Raw genomic sequence first — 20,569 nt, forward strand, 5'->3', positions numbered from 1 at the left:
ACACATATCCTGTCTTGTATTATCTCCGTCCACTAAACCATCTCAGAAGAAGGTGATGATGAAGAGCTTAGTGCTCGTTCTGCAGAAACAGACTGAGAATAAGCTTTTGCAGCATAATCCCCCTGCATATTTAAACCTTCAGTAATCTACATCCTTTTAAAAATATATTGATGTGTTTCAAGCATTTGATTATGTATGCATGGGTTTTTGAGATTGCCATGTATGTTTAACGCATATATAGACTGTGTAACGATTTTGTGGCCACATCTTACTTTAGTAATCTGGTAGAAAAATTAGAAAGCAAAACAAGGCCAGGTTAAATATATAGCATCAAGTAAATATGGCAGTGCAGCTGGTTTCCATAAACTCAAAGGAAAACTATAACCAAAAAAGCTTTGGAAAGCATTGCATAAAAAAGAAAGAAATGTTAAAATGTATATTTAATCTGCAGTTTCACACATCAGTCAGTGAATAATGATCAGAAGGTGCGACAACAACAAAATAATCTTTTAGTCTTGATTTTAAAAAGCCAACAATTTCTGCATAGAAAACTAAACGCTATGGAGCAATGAATATGTAAAAAAAAATATATATATATATTTCCTGCTTAACTGATGAATATGTATGTAGATTTATCAAAAATATTTCTTAAATGTTCTGAACTTTCATGGTGCCTTTTTAAATACGAATGGTTTTGCAATGCAGTTTATTTTACATAACTGTTTATTCTTACATTATTCATAAAATTTTTTCATCCAAGCAGATATTTCGACTTTTGCTGCATGACGGTGACCAATTTATACTTTAACTGTTAATATGCGATCAGGAAATTTTACTGGAGGACAGAAAATACCATACTATGTCTATTACAAGCGGTATCCAAACAATTTTAAGCAGAAGCGTTAAACTATTGTGATTTTCTTCACCTTTATGTTGACAAAACAGAAAATCACTAAATAAAATTCACAAAACATCACGAGCATTCCCAAACATAGACCAATATTCTTAAAAGAAAAAGAGAGAAGAAATACAAAAGTGTCTCTTTGACGAATCATAATTATTGTTTCACACTGCAGGCAATGGAGTTGAAACCACAGCTGAGTCATTATCACTGTATCACCGCTATCTCTGCATATGATGAGACATGAATTCATCTGACCTGCTTGGGGCAGGACAAAGGGCTGAATTGAAAGCAGGGCACCTCGAGGCCAAGCTGGCGGCCGGCCCAGCTGAGGAACACCGGCCAGCCGCCACCTGCATGCTGCTGCCCGCCCGCCTGCCCCCACCACAAGCCGCCCTCTTCCCTCCCCCACTTCCCAGCTCTGACCAGCCTCATCTGCATCCCAGCCGTGTCCCTACTCCCACTCCCAATATCTGCCCGGTCCATCTCATCCGCCCATCACGCCAGCTGAACTCGAGACGGAGACATCAGCTGGGAACAGATGTCTCAAGTTGTCAGTGTGCCGTTTCTTGCAGGCAGAGCTTGTCAGATCTTTAATGTTAGACTGTAGCTTAGCTTCTGGTTGTGTGGATTTTCTTTTTTTTTGACATTTGAAATTATGGACAACAGCTGTCATATTATCAGCTGTGGGACATTTGTTGGAGACTCAGGCGCCACGTGACACAAAACTTTGTTCTGAATGACGTCACTCCCTCAATACTAATTGTCTTTGGACTATGATTCAAATGAAAGAAAAATCATCACCCTGACGTTGAATTAAAATTGACCCACCTTCACCAAGGTGAAGGAATTGTCTTTCACTTTGTTAGAAAAGCTAGCCTATATTATCAAAGGAAAAGCAGAGGAGTTTGAAAACATATGCAGACCTTGGTTGGACTTTTTGAGACACAACAGCGCAGAATTTAATGAAACTAACAGTGCTGTACTCTTTTTTTTCTTTTCTTTTTTCACCTGCTTTTGTTTGTGTGTGTTCATGCCATCTGGGAGGTACTTTTCTTTTTTCAGGCTTACTTTGTTTAATAAGGTTCAAAATGCTAATAAAAATATTTCGACAACAAATTAACTCTGTTTTTTTATTTTTTTACTCACTAAAATGTCAAAAAAAAAAAAAACTGTAATATTTCGCCTGCATTTTTGCCAGCCTGAAAAAGAAAACCGGCATCACTTGCTCGCATAATCAACACGGATTATCTTGTTTGTCTCTCTTTGTGTCCCATAAATTGAACCTGTCAGTGACGGGGTGCCGACTTGGAGTTCTAGCACTGCTTTTGATCTCTGACCATTAAAAGCTGCAGCATTAAGCATATGAATGCTTCTGAAATATCTCAAAGTTACCGGTAAGGATTTGATTAATTGGCTTGTTTGCTTTTCATGTGTTCAGCCTCTGTACAGCTTCAGGGCTACAAGTGTGCTTCTCTCTCAGTTCAACAGTGCCCCCTGGAAAACAGATGGTGTATTGCAAATCAGAAAATCCATCTGAGGGTGGGGAGAAAAAAAAGGTGACAGCACAACAGACTGATCACTTAGCCTTCCACTGGAGAGGCTTTTTCTCACACAAACATTCACACGTTCGAGCTCCTTGATGTTGAGGTGAAAATTCCACCATGCATTCTCTTTGTAAAGATGATTTAAACACCTGCAGGGATGATGTCGCAACTATTAGCATACTTGCTAATAACAAAGACTCGCTTCTTCCACCTCTGTTTTTTCTGCCTGAGTCGGGCCCCCGTTTAAATTTTTACTTTTACCAAGATCACTGTTTACAATTCATTTCCCGTCAAACTCGGATGTCACCACCCAGATGACCCTTGCCCCCCCCCCACCGAGTAAAACCAATATCTAAACACTGAGCTGGGATGACAGCGGAGCCAGACAGGGAGCACAGGGATGCCAATGCCAGACAATAAGAAAAAAGGCCAAACCGAGGATGGTAGAAATTCTCCTCCCAGCTGTAGACCCTCGTTGGGTCCCTCCTCTGAATTCCTGAGCTCTCCTGAAGGAGCCCTCGAGGCTGGCAGAATGGCAGGGCTGTGTTGTGGGAGTCAGTGCTGTTTCTCTAAACCCACACATGGGAAGGAGAGGGCCGAGGGGGCGACGGGGGGCGGTGAGGGGGAGAGGGGGTACGTGTGCGTTTGATAAAACCGCATTTTTGACCCCCTCGCGTCGCTGCTGTCTCTGCTGCGGCGTCTGATTCACGCCGAGGCGTAGTCGGGGCCCTCCAGACTCGTCTCCAAGATTCACGCCAAGACTAATTCAGTGGCTTGTTGCGGGCGACAGTGTTTGACATCGAGCATCAGCTTTCCGAGGTGCACTAATGAGAGAGTTCAGGGAAGGTTAAAGGGTTAGCGTGCTTTACTACTGCACTAACCTTGATCACCAAGGTAATTATGAGGCTGGGCGGGAGGGGACTGTGGACATGCCTGGGGCTGTGGACATGGCAATACAGAAGAGCACAATATCTCAGCTGAAGTGTGTGGGTGATGTAGGTGAGCTTTGCTCACCTACATCACCCACACAGAAACAGCCTTTTCTGTTTTAATATTTCTCACCCAGCTCCAAATTGTTCTGTGGAAAAGATTTTATTTTATTTTTTCTGATTGATTTCTTTATAAATTCTTAACTTTTAATAAAAAAAAAAATAATAATAATAAAAAAATTCTTATTTAAAACACAGGTTATCTATTTACATGAAGAAAAAACAAGATAAAGGTTTAAATTTGATTAAAGTATTGTTTTGGAAACTCATTCCTAATTTATTTGATTAAAAAAATCTAAGTGAAAAAATGTAAAGGATATTTATTTGTGTTAGAAACAAAATTTACATTTAACAAAAAGACATGAGACATTATCATCAAAGAAAGTTGTCTATAATGAATTACTTTATATTAAATAAAATATAATAATAAATAAGTTGAAGGATATTTTGCATCACGAGTTGACCCTTGTAATCGTTTCCCTTTTATTGTTATTTCTGTATGAATATTACACACAGACAACATGTTTGTCTTCAGAGTGATGTGTCTCTCCACTGAGTGACTAAATGAAACAAACGCAAACCTGAAGCTCAGATGTCCTTGCAAGAAACACAACCCACTCTGATGTAAATTCCACTTAGAAAGGAACTTACACCCCTACTAAAGCTACTACCTTTACCACTACTACTGCTAATAACAACAACAATAATAATAATCGTCTAAAAAATAGTGGTATGTTGTGAAGGTATGCACCTTTCTGAAGGGCGATCCAGACGCCGAAGGAGGCTGTCATTCTGCATGAAAGCTGACAAGTCATATCATCTGTGTTCATCTGCATGCAGCGGCTCTCCTGAGGGCTCAGACTGTGGACTCTGTGTGCAGGACCAGTTTTGGCCCTCAGATCGGGGGAGCGGTTCTTAAGGCGATCCATTATCAGTAATGGGTCAGGGTCGCACAATGGGGGCACTTTGTCGGATCTGTCGGGGATGCACTGCGGTAGGCAGAGGGCTCGCTTTGATCTCGGTGCGTATGTTCACCGAAGTGTGCCATGTCTGAAAACTGATCCTCTAAGTGACATTGCCCTCCCATAACCGTCGGGGTCCGTATCTTTCTTCTGGAAAAACAAAACAAAACAAAACAAAACAAAAAAAAAACGATGACTGTATACCTGTATTCCCCACAAGACATAGCTGCATCTGCGTGGAGCAAAAGATCGCAGCCTCACGCAAGGAAGCTTTGATGATATCTCTGTTGCCCGTCCTCTGTATCACAGATAAACGGGCAGTTAACAGTTGGCTTGTGTGTGTGCATGCATGCATGCAAGTGTGCATCTGCGTGAAGCCGGGACTGCCTGGTGTTTGTAGTTTTTGTAGTCCTGAGGGCCCCCGTTGGGTGTGCTCACTTTAAAGGGCCCAGTGAACTGTGAGGACTTGAGACATGAGACCGTGCCGCCCAACTGGCCCAGAGGACAAGGGTTCACCCGGAGAATGTGAGCCGGGCAGGGGAACTGGGCCGAGACGAGCTCCCACAAATAGCCGTCCCATTCCTGCGAGAGAGCAATCCCGGCTAAAAGATCCGCCTGTTGCTCAACAGAAGGAAATGCTGCATTGCAAACAATGCAAAAGAGAAACCATGTGCTTCATAAGTCCCAACACTAAAAAAAAAAAAAAGGCTTAAATGGTTCAAATCATCAAACAAACGTTGGCTAAATGATTGCTTCATTTACTAGAGAAAAATTGTACAAACAACCATGAAAAAATAAAATTGTCCCCCAAATTAAATGATAGATCACCATGTTTGGTCCATTTTTTTCCCAACCATCTAAACTTAATAATCTAAATTTAATAATCTAAAGACTTTCGAGAGCAGGATGAGAAACAAATGAATTGATTTCACTTCCATCAGTCAGTTTCAAAGCCACTCACAATTCTGGATGGATCAGAACAGCGAGGCTGTAAGATCTGGATTTGTTGAGAATAACAGAAATAATTAAGACAAAAGAAGATTTGTTAAAGATTGAAGATGTGGTTCACTTGTGGACCAAATGTCAAATTAAAATATCTAAACCAAACATCCTTCCTTTTTTGTGCATCGTTGAAAGAAAGCCACAAGAACTCCCACTTATGTTTTACAATTACTGTAAGGGAGGCAGCAAACACATGGATGATTTTCACTCATGATGAAACATGGTGATGGCAGCATCATGCCGTGGAAGTGCTTCTGAAGACATGTGGTAGAGATTCAGCTTCCATCAGGAAAACATAGTTTTCGAATACTTTAGATCAAATCACACTCAAGATTTAGTCAATGTCCAAAATTAAAATAAATAAATAAATAAATGATGCTCACAGATGCTCTCCATCCTCTCTGACTGTGCTTGAACTACTCTGAAAAAAAAAAAAAAAAAAAAAAAACTGTGGCTGAGCGTGAGACTGTCTCTGCATATATAAAGCTGGCAGAGACATGCCCTCACAAAAACTGCAGGAGTAGTAATACCTTTTCAAGGTACTGTATCAGAAATAACATTTACATTTCTACAAACATATTTTTCGGCAGCGTAGTGTGTGTGTGTGTGAGATTTATTTTTAGCCATGCAGATAGCTTGAGGAAGCCCTTATAGATTGCACCCTCCCAGGAGAGGAAAAACAGAGACTCCAGAAGTAAAGCGAACCCCAACTGAGTGTTGATATCAGATTGGGATGTTTGCTGTTTTAACATGAGCCTCTCTTTTCTTGTGTCCTGTTGTTTCTTCTCCTCTTCAAGGGTAGACGGGCAGACGAGGCCCGAGGCTGTATCTCCCCAGCTGGGATCTTAAGGTTAAGCTCCAAAGAGCAAAATATCAATGTTATTTCTTGCTGCATTTCCTTCGTTGCTACTCTATTTTACATCCTCCTCTGGACGTTTCCCATCGCACGGCTTTGCTCTTGTAATTTGGACGAGGTTGTCCAGTTCATCCTGAGGTAAACGGTTAGGAAAACACAGTCGCTCACTGTTGCTGAGCTGTCCATTTTTTTTTTTTTTTTTTAGTCCTCTGAAAGACGGAGATTCGTCCATTTGTGGGCAAGACGTTAGAAAGTCGAAAAGGGCCCCAAGACTTATGATCGCGGAGTTGTCTAAGCAACTAGAGAGCAAGAACACTCCTGGAGCACGTTCACTTCTTCTTTGTTTGCAGAGAGCCGCATCCGTCAGGTCGGGCTCCAGAGGTACAGGGCCTGACAAAAATGTCAATTAAAGGGCAATTTAAATATTTAAGCAACAAAGTTAGTAAGCGGTCCCCTGGGTGCAGTTATGGGGGAGGAAGGGGCGGCAGGAGAAGTAAATGCAGCCTCAGCTCCCTGGGGAGCAGCCTTAATGCCAGGCAGCCAGCGTGGATAGTTGGGAGGCATCACGGCTAGGGTTACAGTGTGAATTAAAGCTGACACTAAGAAGCGCTCCTCACAATGACCTGCAGAAAACGGCAGACAAAAGAGCCCATTTTGAAGCAGGACAAAGGGGAGGTTGGAGGAGATACCTGAGCCAAGGCCGACCGAGCCAGCGCGTCTGCGGAGCGACGGACGGCTGGTGTGACGAGACCACCGCCGTTATAAACCCACCTGTAGAAGAGACACGGGGAAAGATAGTCCTGCATGCCCACACCCCGCTTGGCTTGAGAGCCCACATGACTCAAAAAAGCTGAGATTTACGAGAAGGGGAAAAAAAAAAGGATTTTATCTGTATGTGTTGACGTTTTGGTCTCACTCACAAGGTGTATAATTTCCTTAACATTTTAAACAAACGTGTTTGTTGATGCACTGAAAAAAGACATTTTTGAAGAGTGTTAAATATTAGCCATTAAAATTATATCAAATTTTAATTCAGCATAGTAGTTTGCATATATAATCTTCAATAATGGTTAAATCTGGAGTCCTGCAGAGACAGTGAGGCTGATATGTTTTTATGGGTTATAATATGAGGTAATGTACGGCTCTGGGAAAAAAAAAAAAAAATTAAGATATCACTTAAAAGGATCAGTTTCTCTGAGTTTACTTTTTATATGTTTGAGCAAAAGGAACATTGTTCTTTTATTCCATGAACTACCAACAACATGTCTCCGAAATTCCAAGCAAGCATTTAGTATTTATTTGCAAGAAAACGAGAAATGGTCAAAATAAACAAAAAGATGCAGCGATTTCAGACCTCAAGCAAGTTCATATTCACTTAGAAACAACAATACTGATGTTTTTAACTCGGGAAGAGTTCAGAAATTAATGTTTGGTTTAATAACCATGAGGTTTTCAAAGGGTGGTGGTCTCTTCATGTTTTTCTGGAGCTGTATGACCCAAGTTAAAGTTGAGAACTAGGCTTGGTGCAGAAATGTTACTTTGTGTCAAGTTTTACAAACTGCTTAAACTCACATTTTGTCCCCTTGCAGCCCCACGCTACAGTAAATCTTGAAGTACTTAATGACTGTAAAGTGGTAGGAAAAACTTACAAACGCTTTACATTTTTATCACAAGGAGGCATCTGAAAAGTGTGGCTTGCATATTGATTCCAGCCCTCTAGAATCACTACTTTGTAGAACCATCTTTCACTGCAAACACAGCTGCATGTCTCTACCAGCTTCCAGTGAAAGTCTTGCCCATTCATCCATTCAGAACAACTCAAGTTCAGTTAGACTGAATGGAGAGAGTCCGGATATCGGTTTTCAAGTCTTGCTGCACATTCTCAACTGGACTTGATGTAAATCGTTCCGCTGCAGCTCTGCTGGCTCCGTTTTGATTGAAGTGGCTGTCCTTCTGGAAGGTGAGCCTCTGCTCCAGTCTCAAATCTTCTGCAGCTTTCAACAGGTTTTCTTCCCACTTTGCCCATGATTTACCTCCATCTCTGACCAGCTTCCCTGTCCTTTCTGAAGAAAAGTATCTAAAGAGCATAATCCTGCCACACATTTAGCATGGTGTGCTTAGGCTGATGTGTTAGTTTTATTCCAAATATAATATTCTACATGCTGGCCAAAAGTGTTTTGGAAGGAACAGGAAGATGATTTTTGGCTGAGAAGTGTAGGTAGTTATAAGCCAATCTATTTTATTAATAAAACACCAGTACAATGTATTAATGTCAATCAAATGTATCATTTGACCCCATCTAGTCTTATCTAAATTTATGTTGCGATTCCTTTGTCGTCCGAAGACAAGTGTGTGTTTTCAAAAATAATTTCCTCAGAAGCAAAGTCCTCTCAATCATTACAAAAGACATTTCCACTTGAAATTCTCATTACCAGAAATACCTCCGCCAACGCTCCACCACTCCTATAGCAACGCTGCTGTCGCTCCCCACCCCTCTGCTCCCCCAAAATCAGTCAATAAATGGTTGTGAATTCCACAGAAGTTTGTACTATCTCCCTCCGTCTTCCGTCGCCATGGTCATCAGCATGCGTTTCGCCTCCGTCCTAATCCTCCCCCCCCACCAACTTCATCTGAAAGTCAGGATGACTCGTCGTGTCTGTTTGTGTGTGTTTGTGTTTTCTCTGACTTCTCTAATGTCCGCCTGCTCTTTCGGCAAGGAGGCCGCGCAAGAACTCGCTCGAGCAACTGGAATGGTTTTATTCTTCTAATAAATATATCAAAGCTCTAATTCCCCCTCTCACCCTCGGCCTAAACTGAGTTATCTTAGGAGCTTATATACTTCTTTATTTCCAGACAATAGTTCATTTGCTTTGAGCCAAGCTGAGAGCATCCTGGTCTCAGTAATTACTTTCTGCAGACATCTCCCGGGGTGCGGAGTGTCCAGACGACAGCCACATCCGTACTCTGGCACTCCAAAGGGTCACTGCGAGGACAGCGCTTGCCGTGGAAACCATGTGAGCGGCCATCTTTATGCTGCCGCTGCCGCATTCTCTTCACCCGCTGTCTGCGACATAAAGGACGAGCGGCACTCCTTAGAGCCAGATATTATTAAGCTGAAGGCTTTGTAGGTGAGATTCCTTCTCTGTTGTGAAAACAAGAAGACCGTGACACAACACGCCGAAACCCAGACAGGTAATTAGAGGAGATGAGACACCTCAGTGACATTTATCGACGGTGTGAAGCAAAAACACAAACAGCCACCTTTAGATGTAAATGAGATCAAAAAGACCAATTTTTTTAATTATTATTATTATTAAGGTAACCACATTTATTTAACCACTGAAAGATACTTAAAATGTGTGAACATTCTCCACTGAGAAATATTACTCTAAAAATTGTGATGTTGCTTATTAAAGCTTGCATTCACTTATTTACTGGGATAAAGTAACACTATCCTGTGCTCAGTCTTGGAAAAATTTCCTTTCAAGCCAAGTCACACGTTGATGTTCGTACTCCTGATAAATGAATATGCAACGTAACTAATTTAAATCAGATATGGCCCTTCAACCAGGGCTGCATGGCAGAGGGGGGCACCACCAGAAAAAATAAAATAAAAAAACTCTACCTTATCTGTGAGTAAAACTGCAGACAGTCCAGTTCAAAGCTTTCAGATAAACTAATTGGCTTTTCATTGTTTTTGTGTGATACGGACTGAATTTTAACACTTGTAGATCAAAATCTAAAATACTTAGCCTAATCAAATCTGACCTGGATTCAACTACACTGAACCGATATTTTTAAACAATTTGAAGTCTATGAAACATTTATTTAAGATGAAACCTATTAAAATTTGGATAAATGTTCTCCCCGGTGATCCACATGCTGACACCCTCAAACGAGAGCATAAATTCAACCAAAAGAGCTGTAAGTATGGGAAAACCTGATCTGGAGCTTACAGATCATAATATAGGGTGGCATTGGCGGGGACAACCTGATTGATCTGTCATTTGTCCCACTGAGCGCCTATTTATTGTTTATTTTTCTGTCATTTTGATAGGGAATGCATGCCCCACTGTGTTGGGTGCAGAACAAGCATTAAATGAAATCATGGTCATTTCCATCGCAACGCTGTCAGTCTGGTTTGCATCTGATTCATCGCTTTAGACTCTGAATTAAATTTAAGGCATATTTGACATTTTTAAGGAATCTGAATTGCATTTCATCCCCTCTATTCAACTTCTAAAACCCTCGGACTGAGCAAACCTCAAAGTGATAGTCCCACAGAGATTCTTTACCAACAGCTTGACGGTCATAAAGTATTTATTATTTGTACATTATGACGCTTTTAAATTGACACAAGCATCCAAAGCACAGCTTTATAAAGCTGGACTGAATTATTTACATCAACTTAGTTTCTTTAAAACACAGTTTTTACTTTGTTTAGGAGAAAGTTTGCATTTGACTATTTTCAACTATAGCTGACGTAGCTCAAACAGATCATTTTCAGTACCTAATGTTTCTGACAGCAAATTAAAAAGCCAGGGTTTCCCTTTTTGTTTTTGTTTTTTGTTTGTTTTGAAACTCTGTTTGCACCTTGTTGCATGGAGTGTTTGGTAGAGACAGGTGTTGGGAACCAAATAGGCAGCCAAACTACCTGCTCCGCGCGCGCTTCCTTGTATTTAGCGTGTTTTAGCTAACTTGTATTTAGCTAAAACACAAAGCCTTTATCAACACAAGTTAAATTCTACATGCAAACTAAATCTGGCCACAGCGTACAGTCAGACAGAGCCGCCCCAGCAGGAAACCAGTGGCTTACACGTCTCCGGTCTCCACTGATTAACATGGATAACTGTGACCCACAGACCGGGTGAGGATTCCTGTCTAATTGAATTACTGTCAGTCTTCCAGCCTCTAAATATTGTCTTGAACTTATACCCCTCAATTATTTACATTTTATATGTGGTAAAAGTTTCCCTCCCATCAGCGTTTCATTATGTCAGCCATACCAAAGCATGTTAGGACCATGAAACAATCTGTAAATGAAGGACAGGTGAAATAGGGAAAGTGTGTTCTTGAGTCTGGGTTTCATTTGTACGCTAAAGTGGAAGCCATAACTTCATTCACTGTTTTGGATTAGCCAAGTAGTGTCACCCCTTTCCTCTGCACTATAAAACTCAGTTAAAGTGTTCAAGTTAAGTTCCATAAAAATTACAGGCTTTATATTGGCAGCGAATTCTACCAAAACAGTCACTTGTGTGTACTAAAACAATTGAAATTGGCAAGAAACCCCTGCAAAGTCCCATCATTGGAAAAAAAGACCAACAACAACAAAGTTGCTGAAAAGGTTGGAAAACAATCTCAAAAGAGATTGGCTCAAGCACCATAATACAGGGATGCCTCTCATAATATGATCTTGGATCTATTTGTCACATGTGAGGAATCATAGATACGTTTGAACATGTCATAATACTTCTTTTTCAAAGGAGGAAATAACCTTGAAATTGTGGTTCAAATAGGACAAAGAGTATAAACGAACCATTTGGTGATCTGTATTTTTGGTTCCAGAGCAGCAATTACCTTTATGTGTCGACCAGTCCAATACCTGGAAAAGCAGAGAAACTGTGGAATGTAGCTGAATCACCCTGAGCTGGAATGACTGGTCACAGGTGCCAGAAGTCAGCTGAATCCATCCAGGAACACGGGCAAAATCCATAAGCATTCCTCGGTTTGCACTGTAAACGTTTGAATTTGGAAAGACAAATGCAAACACTGGAACTTTTTAACTGCCTAGTATTTATGTTTCATTACTTTTTCAGCAGTGTTTTTTTCTTCCTTTTGCATGTGCAAAGCTTCTCTGTATGAAAAAACAGAAAAATAAATAAAGCAAAACATACTAAGGATTTTGAGCTTTTCTCACGTTTTCAAATAAATGCTACTATGGTGATCAAAACTGCATTTGAAGGGGAAGAGTTTTGAGCTCAGGAATTTTAAATGACTGCTAATTTTATACTGTTTGTGATCTGTTGATTTTTCAAATGTACTGAAATTCTATCAAAACCCTATATTAATATAAAATAGTATATTTAGCACATAACTGATGTTCTTGGAGCAAGAATGAGTAAAATTTCCTTAAATTATATTAAAAATAGGTTAGAATGAAAAGTTGTTGTTGAGTCAAATATATGTTTAAAGTCAGTGGAAATGTAATGAATAAATTAACGTTTTGCTGGTAAATGTACAACATTTGATGAAAAAAGTTAACTTATTCTGCCAAATCCACCTTTTCCTTTGGTTCCATTTTGTTCTCTCAGTGCCGTTGAACATCACCAGGTGGATTGTTCCCAGAGACAGGGCCTGCAGCTCCACTTCCCTCCATGTTATCCTTTCTGCGTCCTGGGAGAACACAAAAAGCGAAGACGGCATCCCCGGCTGACAAAACAGCTCGCTTGTTAAACTCCAGCAACACTTCCTTCATGTAACATCCATTCGACTTGGAGAGTCAAGACACGGCGGCACGAATGTTCTATAAAATATGCATATCTCAAGTGTCCATGCTGGATTCCACAGTGGACACTGGGAGATTTATGGCACCATTGACCCTGATTGCTACAGCTTCCTCAAGAGAACTCGCCAGGGGCTGAGTGCCGAAATGCTTTAAAATTTAAAGAGGTGGTGAAGAAACTGCACAGAGTAGACAAACCACATCAGTTCTTCCACAATAAGGCTTTTCTCCTTCTTTTTCTTGCCTTCTTTCAGAGTGATTCATCCCACACGGAGCGGTCGTTATCCGGCACTTCAACTTATTTGCATGTTTTGACAACAGCCATTCATAGTTACGGCGGCGTTCGTTATGGACAACCCGGGAAAATTGGATTAATCTTTCTCAGGAACGAGGCAACGCTTCGCTCAGATTCCAATTAGAAAGTTATTTAGCCTAATCACATAAATGAACTTTAAACATGATTATTGCAAACCAGAGATGTCTAAAATTTCTTCTTTGTGATTGTTAACAACTCTTCCCCCGTGTGCCTTCTCTCTGATTGCAGGATAAAGGAAGCTTTCGGCTGGTGACGGGAAGGTTTTTTTTTTTTTTTTTTTTTTTTTTTTTTCCTTCAGTCCCTTTGCTGCAAGCGCAACACCTGCACATTTTTTCAAGGTTCCAACAGAGCTCCAAATTTGACCTTAGCTTTTAAGAAAAAAAGAAAAAGGGTGTGCAAATATTTCTAAATGTCCAAATGACATTTGGCCGACTATGACTGGGGCTCTGTTCAACACAGAAAAATTTCCAAAGGAAGTAAAGTCTGCACACCTTTCTGGTAGTTATACGGAAACCTCAAATTGTCGCTGTGTTTAAATCTACCTGAAAGCATTTCCTGACACCTGGCAGCCATGAACCATGGACAGGTGAACTGGTGAGGTCAGTTCTCTCAGGGATGGAAGATGATATTTTCCTACAGGCATGCCGAGCTGACCCTACAGCACCTAGTTATGTCCCAGCCCTCTGGCCTGAAAAAAAAAAAGAGAAAGAAAAAAATCTCCCTCCTTCTCCAGGATAGATTGGGTTCCGGGACCCTCTCCTCTCTGCTTCTCTCCTGGGACCGACCCAAAACAGAGGAATAGGTGGGGGCTTTCATGGGAGATCACAGGTGCTTATATACAAAATGGCAATTTTCTTCTTCCATAATTCCATGTTACCGCATTACCAGATCTTATCGTCAGGCCAGTATCTCATTCCTGAGGTTTTAGACGTTAATGAAAGATGCTTTTCCTCCGGGCCGCTGGGGGGCTAGACCAACAAGCCGTGGATTCCTGTTGGTCTTTGTAGGGGGAATACCAAAGGCAGCGAGCGAATCGAGCTGAGGTCAGAGACAAAGCATTGAGCCCAGGATGGAAATGCTTTCTACTCACCGAGTCAGGTCATTTTATAGTTCTGGGCAAAACCTTTTAGATGTACTTCCTATAAAAGTATCTATACCACTTGTACTTTCCCTCATCGTGTCTCCTGTGACAGTTTTGGAAACTACATCCAAAGAGTTACGTGTGGTAGAAAGCTAGGACCTTCAGCACACCAACCCCTACTGGGAAACATGTTGGTGGCAGCATCATGCTGCTGGCTTACAAGGGAAGCTATTCAGAATCAATGAGCGGATGGGTGGCGTCGAATAAAGGGCAAACCTGCAATGAAACCTTTTAGAGGCTGCAGAAAAACTTGAGCCTGGTGTGGAGGGCTGCCCCTCCGAAGAACAATGATCTTAAAAATACAACCAGAGCTGAGTTGGAAGGGGTCGGATGAAAGCATATTTTCATTAGAATGAATGTGATTTCATCTGAACAGTTGTAGCTCCGATTGTATGTTTAGAGTCATAAAAAAAAATGCATGTTCCAGTTTTAAAATCTTTCAAAGTCATGTATTTCCTTCCACATCCCATCTAATCATTGCTCTATGTTGGTCTGTCAGATAAAATTCAAATAAAATACTTGGTTTGAAGTTGCAATGTGACGAAATCTTGAAAAGTTCAAGGGACATGAATACTTTTGCAAGACTGCACACAGCCTTTCATCTGAGAAAGTACCCACCAGAGCGATCCTCACAGTGGACACTAGCAAGCTAACTTAAATATGTTCCATTTATTATTCCCACAGCTGACATAATAATCACCTAAAACTGTCACAGTGTATCATTACATAAAAGAGAAATATTAAAATGAGGCAGACAGATCAATGCACACCATGGTATAATATAACCAAATGAATGGCATGCTATTCTTTTCAATGGAGAATTGAAACATTTTTTGATAATTACTTTTTATGCCCTTAGTGTGCTCCACAATCCGACTGAAACAGCCTCAACAATATGTGTCGAGGATATGTAATTTCACCCACTTAGGATCATTAAAAAGAGATCATATTAAATATCGCTTCCAGAGAGAGGAGAGAGAAAGCGAGAAAGAAATAAAGAAGAGATTTGTTTGTCAGTCAATTCCGACCCTTCGCAATCTCCTTAGTCCTGTGAAAGAGTGGCGGAGAAAAGGGTCGGGGTCAGCTTTCTGTAAATCTGCTGATGAAATGTTGACAAAACAGCCAATTTTCTGTAATTTTCCTCCGACCCTCTTTCAGCAGCTCACTCACTCAGAACCCCTTCATTTCAAACAGCGACCTCTGACCTGCATCTCGTCCCTTGGCCTCCCTTTGGCCGGGTAGAGAGACATAACAGTTGTGCCTTTTAGCTCAGGTGGACGCCGCTTAAGGAGCCAGCGCTATAAAGGACGCCATTGTCTCTCAAGCAGGATCTCCTGGGCCCCAGTAAAGGGATAAGAAATGTAGTTAATAGCTCAAGAGTGGCCTAATCATCAGCTGCCATTACTGCCCCAATATCAGCGGAGATGACAGACTTATCAATAACAAAGGCCCAGCTGAAGCCTCTGCCGCTCAGTCATTTTGATCTTTGCTCCACTAATCAGAGCTTTCATTTGAGCTAAGCACCAGGCAACACACCTCTCATTCTCTTCAAGCTGTGCCAGATATCACTCATCTTTACAAGCCGCTCTGTACTCCCGCAACCCCCGGCCACCATTTTCACAAATTGGCTTAATTTCTCAGGCAAATAAATGACACATCTGAGAACTCATCATCTTTGCAATGCCAGTGATTATTGCGCTCGCCGGCAAAACCCCTTCTCTCGCAACTGCGGCTTTGTCTCGAATGGCTTTAAGCTGGAATCCAGCTGGCTTTCAAATTAAAGTGAGAATCTGTTAAATGACGGAGGCAGGCAAATGTTTCATGAAGTTATTCTGTGTTTTTCACGAATAGCGACGTAACATTGTGTGTAAAAACACAGACAACTTTGAAAGAAAAAAAAAACACTTTTCCATCATCTATGGCGCACTTACTGTACATACTAACAAACACGTTGCAAATGAATAAATGCCCCTCGACATTTTGACATTGCCTCCATTTCTTGCTCAGCCCACCTCAGTCAGTACTTTATAGAAACAGCTTTTACTGCAAATTAACCTGCAAGTCTTTTGGCTTGGATCTGTGAACATTCCTTTTCAAGTCTTGCCACATATTCTCCATTACATTTGGGCCTGGACTTTGAGTGGGTAATTTTAACTCATGTTTATGCGTCGATCTACACCTTTGTATTGTACCACTGGCTGCATGTTCAGGGTACCTGTCTAGGTAGAACATGAACCTTCTTGCTCCAGTCTCAGTACTTTTGAAGCTTCTAACAAATTTTCTTCTGGATTTGCCCCGTGTTTAGCTCCATCCGGCATCCCAGTAACTCCAACCAGTTCCCTGTTCCTGCTGAGAACAAACACGCCTATAGCATGGAGCTGCCACAACAATGTTTCCTGGTATGCTCTGGGTATTCAGGGTCATGCACAGTGTTTGTTTTCCTACTTGCTCAGCATTTTGTATGTAGGCAAAAAAATATATATATTTTGGGTCTCATCTGACCAGCCAACAAAATGTCTTGAGAATTTTTTTTGTTTTTAAGATGACCTATTATGCTTCATTAAAAAGGTTAAAGGCTATTTTAACCTTTGGGCAAGACAAAACATATTCATTACATTTTTTTGCACAAATCATTTTTAGATTATGAGATTATAGTCCCCTCAGTTCAACCTATTTTGAGTTCCTTCCAGAAGGAACTCTTTTAGGGCTCTGCCACTTTAAATCCAAATAAGCTTCTGCTGGCCACACCCCTCAACTGAATGTTTACACTGATGTGAAAATGACTGAAAACAGATGAGCAATCATTCAATTGTACGTCTTTGAAATCAAAAGTAGACCCCGCTGCACAACCAACCAAGGCTGCAGAAAGAGGTTTCAAAATGGTAAGTCAACACCAAAACACTTGTCTTTTCCAGCAGTCATTATACAGAGCATACAATGGTAAAACCAGCTGACCAAATGTGCTGGAGCTCCACTTGGGTTGCGAGTTGCTTGGTATTCATCTAATGTGACTAAACATTGATGAGCTTTGGAAATGACTTGTTTTCTAGACACCACAAAACATTAACTTATTGCCCCCAAAAATTGTGGGTGTTGTTTTTAGAAGCAGTTGAGACCCAAATAGAAGTACAAAAATGTGCAAAATGTGAATTTTGCACATTTCTTTTGCTATTCTAATTCATTTCTCAAGAAATGAATTAGAACAAACTTAAAATCTAGACAAACTCGTCTAGGGAAACTACTCATTACATTAGATCAACATTTGGGACTACCTACATTACACAATCAAACATGGAGAACCAACACTTGTGTTACTTTAGACCAATATTTAGCTTGTTATTGTCCTGAGAAACTTCTTTTAGCTTATAAGTTATGGAGTACATATACTTATAACATCTAGTTTATATATTCAGGAATTAGAATGAACTTAGAATCCAGAGAAACTCCTATTGGCTTATCTTTTCTTTTGCTCTTTCCTTTGGTTTGTTGTTTTTTGTATTTCCTTCTAATTCATGTAAAGCACTATGAATTGCCTTGTTGCTGAAAATGTGCAACATAAATAAAATTACCATACTTTACCTAGGTCCCCTTCGAAATTAACTTTTAAACCACTTATCCTCAAAGACTCAAAGATTTTTGGAATCCATGACTCATAGTTGTCCTGCCAATAGATTCACTCACCTGAGTTGTGGTTCTCTGCAGCTCTTCCTTTCTGCTTTATTTCTTGGTTTCCATGATGCTGTTTGATCGCTAATGTTCTCTGAGGTCTTCCAAGAACAGCCATGTTTACAATAAGCATCACAATGGGACTCTATTTTCAAAATAAAGGTCTCCTGAAGACAATTTTTATTTTTTTTTTTACAGAATTTAATTTTGGAGTATCAAACAAAAGGAAGCTTCAGACAAATGCATGTCATGTTTGTCAGATTTTCCCTCGCAGAAAATCTGAATCCGTGTCATAATTATGAACAACTCAGGAAAAGAAAAAAAAAAGAAAACACTTAAGTTTGTGGTTAAAGCATGACAAGGTGGTGAAAAATTCAAGCAGGGTGAATACCTGGAAGGCACTCTTAAGTTTTAAGAGTAATTTTTGCTGTTCATTTCATTACTCGTGTCAGTTCTATCACACCAGTCTTCTCCATCAAGGAGAAACCTGAGAGGGCCAGAGCAGGCGCGCCTGCACCTGGCCGAGCCGGGCCTTTTATTTACAGCCATGGTGAGGATCAAGCTCTGACTGGCTCGGACACCTGCTATTGGCAAATATGTTCTCCATCAGTGAACTATAGACTTTTTTTTTTTTCTGAACAGGAGGACTGGGAGACCATTGTTCTCTCCAGCAGTGACAGCCAAGGTATTCTGGGATTTCTAGGCACTCGTAGGAAACAATGTGTCATTCATGTTAACTTTAAAAAGTGGACTGCATACTCACAACAAATTGTGGTTGAAGTTGTGAATCTGGACGCTGAAAAGTCGCTTAATATCGTTTGGAGTTAAATCACTTTAGATTGTAACGAATTCATTTGCAACCCAATGGATACTTGCAATTAACACAACAACAATGACTCAACACACCAGAATATAATTCCGGTCCCAATATGACTGAACCCACATGCATTTATAAAAATACCTGCCTTCTTAGTAAGCATTAGCTATGGTCTCAAGTTAAACACAAAACAGTGGAGCTCCTTATTCCCCCCAGTCTGACACATGATATGTGCTTTTTAAACAAATCACCTGGTCTCTGCTTCTATACAGTCTTATATAAGACCACGGAGTTTGAGGATTTTGCAATGTCATCTGGGATTAAAAAGGGGCAGCACATCAGAGCCCCAGGCCACACCACCTGGAGACCCTCTCCCCCACCTCCCCCAATCGATCCCACTGCATTCAAAGCCATCCACGTTAGACTGCTGCCAAAAAATACTCGGTCGACCAAACGACACTGAGCTCACAAAGCCCCGCTTCAGAAAAGATTACAACTTCAACAAGAAACTCTTTGATTGCAGGTTTGCTTGAAACGTTATCAATATCATGATCATTCCTGCGGATCAACATAAAAGCATCTCTAATCACCATACTTTTGGCTGCACCTTCACTTGTGTGTTGGTCTCCTGAAAAAAAACAACCAGAAAATAAAAAAAATGCGGGGATGGGGAGGTGGGGAACTCACTGTGGAGTATAAAACACTGGCTTGTTTAACAAGACACGTGCAATGACAAAGCGATTCCTCTCTCAATGTTGATCACCCACCTGCACACAGATTAGGTCAGATATTTACCTGAGCTGCCAAGTTGTCACTCAGGCTAGTAAGAAAAAAAAAGAGAACAAAAAAAAGAAAAACAGAAATCCACACAGTGCACATTCATCCTTCCTTCTTGTCTTCGGGAAGAACAGATAAAGTCCTGCAGAGAATAGAGAACAGGGGCTTACTTGTCCTTTTCGCTATCATGGAAACAGGCAGCCAAGAATTATTACTCAGATTAAACACAGCATAAACAGTACAGTGTTTAAAAAGAGACTAACCATCAACACTGAAATGGATAGAAAACGGTCAGACAAGTTGAATCTTTACTGTTGTCACATTAGGCCTGAGTGGTATTAGCAAAATAAGTGATTTGTGATGTGATTGTAATGTTTAACCCATATTTTCTTCACTGGTCTCTAGATATTCTATTCTCAAAGTGTCCACGCACCATGAGCATCAGTATCTTGGTCACTAATATCTACATCAGGTGTGGGGATCCAGTGATAGTTCGTCTAACTGGCCAAATATGCAGAGAGGATATGCATGACATGTGCAATATACTGTATTAACATACAAAACTTTGAATACTGAAGACATTCATGTTCTGTATAATTTCTCATAAAAATCCTACACTATTCCTTTTTTTTAGTCTTTGTTTACCTGTCGTGGTCTACAATACATGTACAGCAAAATACTATAACATGTTCAGGCATAATTTGGTCTTTGAAACTTTTGCAGGTGTTTTTGCTCTCATTAAATATTTCTATTACAAATCCAGTTAATCTGATGAGCTCGCCTCAGTTTGTTTCGTCAGATTGGCCTCTGGCGCCACTCTGTGGAATCAATGCAGAAGTGAAGTACAATTGTATCTCAAAACTCTTCCGTCGAAAGTCACTTTTGTCGAATATACAAAAGAGCAGAAGACATTCTTACAGCTTATTTTCCTTTATTATGGTTGGCACTAAGTTTATTTTTCATTCCTTTCATTGAGCTTTTACCCAAACAGTTGCACACATAGATCGCAGACTTCACACAAGAAAACACACACACACACACACATAAATTCACAGTTTTGTCAGACTTACGTTTTCAAAACGACAAATACGGA

Source organism: Poecilia latipinna, unplaced genomic scaffold (assembly GCF_001443285.1).
Source record: "Poecilia latipinna isolate Pla-1442-1.1 unplaced genomic scaffold, P_latipinna-1.0 Scaffold613, whole genome shotgun sequence".
NCBI lineage: Eukaryota > Metazoa > Chordata > Actinopteri > Cyprinodontiformes > Poeciliidae > Poecilia > Poecilia latipinna.